Here is a 6,766-nt window from a genome sequence, read left to right on the forward strand (position 1 = left end):
TCCATACTGTAATAGAGTTTATTGTTTCAATAAAGTTTGTTTTCTGTTACTTAAGTTCTTAAAGTTCGATTTGAGTGTACTATACACTGTATTCACCCCCTCTACAGTGTGTGTGTGACCTTACAATTGGTATCAGAGCCTATCTGTTAACATACATACAGTTAAAGATCCAAACACAATCATGTCGGACACAGAAACTCCAACTAAGCCTACCAAAACTGAGGAACCACCAAAGACACAAATTCAGAGTCGGTATGAGACCATCAGAGTTCCTATACTGAGACCATCTGAATATCCCATATGGAAGGTAAGGATGACCATGTTCCTGGAAGCAACAGATCCAGAATACCTTGATAGAATCAAGGAAGGCCCTCACAAACCAACCAAGCTCGCTGTTGCAGTTGCAGGTGAAGCAGCAAAGACCGTACCAAAGGAGAAGAGTGATTATACTGCTGAAGACATAGCATCAATTGCTAAGGATGCTAAGGTACGACACTTACTGCATAGTGCCATTGATAATGTAATGTCAAACAGGGTAATCAACTGCAAGACTGCTAAGGAGATATGGGATGCTCTGGAAACAAGGTGTCAGGGAACTGACACAATTAAGAAGAACAGGAAGACAATACTCACTCAAGAGTATGAACACTTTGACTCAAAGACTAATGAGTCATTGAATGATTTATATGATAGATTTGTCAAACTTTTGAATGATTTGTCATTGGTTGATAAAGAGTATTATCTTGAAGATTCAAACCTTAAGTTCCTGTTAGCTCTTCCTAAATGCTGGGATTTGAAGGCAACGACAATAAGAGACAACTATAATCTTGATGAAACAACTCTTGACAAAATCTATGGAATGCTCAAGACTCATGAGCTGGAGATGGAACAAAGAAGCAAGAGGAAAGGAGGAAAGTCAAGGACAGTTGCTCTTAAGGCTGAAGAAGAATTCCCCAAAGCAGCTTCCTCAAAGAAAGACAAGGGTAAAGCTCTTTTCATAAAGTCTGATACTGAGTCATCAAGTTCTGAGAGTGATGATGACTCAGATTCTGAAAGCTTGCCTGAGACTGATGCTGATGAGGAGATGATGAAGCTGTGTGCTCTTATGGTGAAAGGAATCACAAAGATTGTATACAGGAAGTTCAGGAAGGGAAAGAAGTTTTCCAGGAAAGGCATAAGTTCTGATAAGAAGAATTTCAGAAGATCTAAAGGCAGAGGAGGAAAGTCTGACAGAGGAGATTACACCAATGTTAAATGCTATAACTGTGGTGAGAAAGGCCACATATCTCCTGATTGCAAGAAGGTAAAGGGTGACAAAGGCAAGGCTCTTGTCACAAAGCAGAAAAGCTGGACAGACACCTCAGACTCTGAAAGTGAGGAAAACTATGCATTGATGGCAAATGCTGATAAAGAAAGTGCTGAGAGCAGTTCTGAAGCTGCTGAAACAAAGGTACCACAGACTACTTATGCTTTTCATACTGATGATATTAATGAGTTGAGAAGATATCTTAAAACCATGTTTGTTAGTTATAGAGATCAAACTTTAACATGTGAAAGATTAACTTCTGAAAATCTTGCATTTAAGAAAAGAAATGATTTCTTAGAAAAAGAGTTAGTCATGTTCCATCAAACTCAGAAGGATAGAGATGATGCTTTTTATGTTAGGAATGAAGTACTAAAAATAAATGAATCTCTAAAAACTGAGTTAGAAAAGGAAAAAGAGATTATCAGGACTTGGACTAACTCTAGCAAAAAACTCAAAATTTGCTAAGTAGTGGAAACTGGAAAGAGGGCTTAGGTTATGGAGAAGATAAGAATGATAAAGGAACTGAAGAAATTAAGTCTGTTGATAAGCAAAAGCCAAAGTTAAAACCTGTTAAGTTTGTAACTGTAAAGTCTGAAAATGAAAAATCAGAAGTTACAAAGAAATTAACTTCTGACAAACTAAAACAGGAAAAGACAGCTGAAGTGAACATAGGCTTAATGACAAAGAAGCAGCTTAAGCATAAGCTGAAAGATGTTAAGAATGCAAACAAGATAAAATCACCTAGGAAAAATAGGAATGGAAAGGAAGGTGTGAATAAAAGCAATAATTATAAACCTGTTCCTGATGCTTCTAGGAAAACATGTCATAACTGTGGAAGTTCTAACCATCTGGCTTCTTTTTGCAGGAAGAATAAGAATATTAACTCCTTACCTTCAAAGTCAGGAGTTAAGAGTCAGTCTGTTAGATACAAACCACAAAATCCTTGTTTTCATTGTGGTAGTTTATGGCATTCCATTTATACTTGTAAGGAATATCATAGCTTATACTATGATTATTATCAAATAAAACCTTCTTTGAAGAAAGTTTCCATTGTTCCTTCTAGTGTAAATTCTGATTCAAAGTCTAATACTGTAAGTTCTGATAAGAAAAATGTTAACATAAACTCTGATGCTAAATCCGCTGCAAATGTTAACAAACTTAATAAGGCTAAAGGATCCAAGCAAGTCTGGGTCCTTAAAACTAATAATTAGTGGTCTTTGTGATTGCAGGGCAATAGGAAAAATATTCTAGTTCTGGACAGTGGATGTTCAGGACATATGACTGGAAATAAGGCCCTGCTATCAAACTTTGTGGAGAAAGCTGGCCCAAGTGTTTCTTATGAAGATGGCAACATTGGAAAAACATTGGGATATGGCAATATCAATCTTGGAAATGTCATAATTAAACAAGTAGCTCTGGTCTCAGGACTTAAACACAACCTACTGAGTATAAGTCAAATCTGTGACAGAGGTTATCATGTTGATTTCTTTGAAGAAAACTGTGAAATTGTGAGTAAATCTAAAGGCAAAGTTGTTCTGAAAGGATACAAGCGTGGTAACATTTATGAAGCTAAGCTTTCAACAAGTACTGATGGTTCTGCAATCTGTCTGATGAGTAGAGCATCAATTGAAGAAAGCTGGAATTGGCATAAGAAACTCTCTCATTTAAATTTCAACAATATAAATGAACTGGTCAAGAAAGATCTTGTGAGAGGATTACCAAACACAGTATTTGCTCCTGATGGTCTTTGTGATTCATGTCAGAAATCCAAACAAAGAAAATCTTCATTCAAGAGCAAGACTGAATCATCAATTCTTGAGCCTTATCATCTACTACATGTTGATCTATTTGGTCCAGTAAATGTCATGTCTATTGCAAAGAAGAAGTATGCGTTGGTCATAGTGGATGAGTTCACCAGATACACATGGGTGTATTTCTTGCATACAAAAAGTGAAACTGCATCAATCTTGATTGATCATGTCAAACATCTGGATAAAATGGTCAAAGATTCTGTGAAAGTTTTAAGGAGTGATAATGGCACCGAGTTCAAGAATTTGATAATGGAAGAGTTCTGCAAAAGCCATGGAATAAAGCAGGAATTTTCTGCTCCTAGAACTCCACAGCAAAATGGAGTTGTTGAAAGGAAGAATAGAACTCTCATTGAAGCTGCACGTACAATGCTTGAAGAAGCAAAGCTTCCAACCTATTTCTGGGCTGAAGCTGTGCAGACTGCTTGTTTTACTCAAAATGCAACACTCATTAACAAGCATGAAAAAACACCATATGAGATGGTGAAGAAAAAGAAGCCAAATCTGAAATATTTTCATGTATTTGGATGCAAGTATTTTGTTTTCAAGACTCATACTGAACAGCTATCAAAGTTTGATCTAAAACCTGATGAAGGAATCTTTGTTGGATATCCACTTTCCACAAAAGCCTTCAGAGTCTATAATTTGAGAACAAAAGTAGTCATGGAATCTATCAATGTCTCTTTTGATGACAAGAAGATTACTGGTCTTGAAGATTTCATTGACCATGATCAGCTGAGATTTGAAAATGAAGACTCAAATTCTGATACTGAAAATCCTGAAAGTCTAAGTCCTGATACTGTAAACTCTGATGGAATAAACTCTGATGTTATTGAAACTGTGGTGGCTACGCCAAGGGAAGATGCATCGATGCAGGGGGAGCATACTCAAGATCCTACCACAGCTCAAGAAACATCAGAACATACATCTGGCTCTTCAAATTCTGATTCGTCAAGTTCTGATAAGCCAAGTTCTGATAGTGCTGAAAATTTAAATACTGAAGACTCCAACTCAGAGAGCATAGTTTCAGGGGGAGCATCAGAAAATGAAAATGAAGATAGCATGGATCATGGGGGAGCATCCAGTTCTAGAGAAAACCTTCCTTCTGCAAGGAAGTGGACAAAATCACATACACCTGATTTGATAATTGGAAATCCTGATGCAGGTGTCAGAACTAGAACAGGTACTTCAAATGAATGTCTTTACAATTCTTTTCTCTCTTAGACTGAGCCAAAGAAAGTGGAAGAAGCTCTTCAAGATGCTGATTGGGTGCAAGCAATGCAGGAAGAGTTGAATGAATTTGAAAGAAACAAAGTCTGGACCCTAGTGCCAAGAACAAAGAATAGATCTGTTGTTGGTACAAAGTGGGTATTCAGAAACAAAACTGACAGTGATGGCATAATTACAAGGAATAAGGCAAGGCTGGTTGCAAAAGGATATTCTCAACAGGAAGGAATTGATTATGATGAAACATTTGCACCAGTTGCTAGGTTAGAAGCCATAAGGATATTCTCGGCTTATGCTGCTCACAAAAAGTTTACTGTCTTTCAAATGGATGTGAAAAGTGCTTTTCTCAATGGAGAATTGGAGGAGGAGGTATATGTTGAACAACCTCCAGGTTTTGTAGATACCAAACATCCAGATTATGTCTACAGGCTTGATGAAGCACTTTATGGACTTAAGCAAGCTCCTAGAGCATGGTATGAGACTTTAGCTCAGTTTCTTCTGGAAAGTTGATTCAATAGAGGGACAATAGACAAAACACTGTTCTACCTCAACCATGGAAATGACTTACTTCTGGTCCAGATTTATGTTGATGATATCATTTTTGGATCTACAAATGATAAATTTTGCAAAAAGTTTGCCAAACTAATGCAGTCAAGATATCAGATGAGTATGATGAGGGAACTTAGCTATTTTCTGGACCTTCAAGTCAAGCAGAATGAGGAAGGCACTTTTATTTGTCAAACCAAGTACACCAGAAACTTGCTAAAGAAATTTGGAATGCAAGATTGTTCAAGTGCATCCACTCCAATGGCCACTGTAACAAAACTGGATAAGGATACCGGTAAATCAGTAGATATTACTGACTACAGAGGTATGATTGGCTCTCTACTCTATCTAACTGCTAGTAGACCTGATATCATGTATGATACCTGTCTTTGTGCAAGATTTCAAGCAGATCCAAGAGAACCTCACTTAACAGCTGTAAAAAGAATTTTTAAGTATCTTAAAGGAACAGCTGCTCTGGGATTATGGTATCCTAGAGAATCAGATTTTAAACTAATAGGTTACTCAGATGCAGATTTTACAGGTTGCAAAATTGACAGGAAAAGCACAAGTGGAAGCTGTCAATTTCTTGGAGGCAGATTGGTTTCTTGGTACAGCAAGAAATAAAAGTCAATTTCCACATCAACTGCAGAAGCAGAGTATATTACTGCAGGAAGCTGTTGTGCACAGATTCTTTGGATGAAGAATCAGTTACTGGATTATGGGTTAACATATTTCAAAATCCCTATTTACTGTGATAATCAAAGTGCTATTGCTATGACAGGTAATCCAGTTCAACACTCTATGACAAAGCACATCAGCATCAGGTACCACTTCATCAGGGAACATGTGGATGAAGGTACAGTGGAATTGCATTTTGTTCCCACAGATCAACAACTAGCAGATATCTTCACAAAACTACTGTGTGAAGCTACTTTTACAAGATTGGTAAATGAACTTGGAATGGTTTCAGTCTAGGGAGACGAGGTAGAATTAATTCTACCTGTCAGCATTCAATTTCTTTGCGTCTCCTGGCATTCTCTTGCCTATATAAGCAGCCACTTCACATCAGTCTTTCCATCAAATTCTTCTCACACACTTATCTTCATACTTCTTCTTTCAAAAATGCAATGGTCAGATACAGCATGTTTTTGAACTACCAAAACTTCAATATGGAGCTAAGCTGTGCCGATTGGCAGCAGGAATGGCCTGTCACAGCCATTCCTGAGGAGATATGGGACTCTGTCCCACAGGAGGTACTGACACACCTCATGTTCTTCTATATGGACTACCATCTCCATCTGGAGCGATTGGAGGAGGAAAGGTTGGAAGCTCTCCGCCAGCAAGAGCGAATCATCAGACTCGCCATTCTGTCTGTTGAGAGTAGGAAATAGAAGAAATGATTTAATCTTGTCTTCTTCCTGTTTTTCTTCATCATCAGCTTTGTCAGGCTTCTTAGCTAGGACTAAGGCTGTTGATGTTCGGTTTAGAAGCTTAGGGAAAATCTTGTATAAGTATTGATGTAATTTCCATTTCATAAATGTATTGTCTTGATATATTAATGAAAGTTGTTTTTACTTCAAGATTTTGTCTCTGAGTTATTTTATCTTGTGTTGATAAATCCTGATTGATATTCTGATGACCATATATATTTTGTTTTATATTAAGTTCTGATTCGTTTTCAGCACTTACTTATCTAATTTATCTTGGTCATTTTCATGTGATGTATTTTCAGAATATTAATGATGCAGTGAAAAATAATTCAATCAGTGATAACGGTTTAAATTTTGAATTAAAACTATTTCTCTTGATAAATGGAACGGTTTTTCCTTGAAACTAGGCAAATGGGTATGTAATGATTCCTGTTTTCTCGAGCCCAGTA

Source organism: Apium graveolens, chromosome 3, assembly GCF_009905375.1.
Source record: "Apium graveolens cultivar Ventura chromosome 3, ASM990537v1, whole genome shotgun sequence".
NCBI classification, from domain to species: Eukaryota; Viridiplantae; Streptophyta; class Magnoliopsida; order Apiales; family Apiaceae; genus Apium; species Apium graveolens.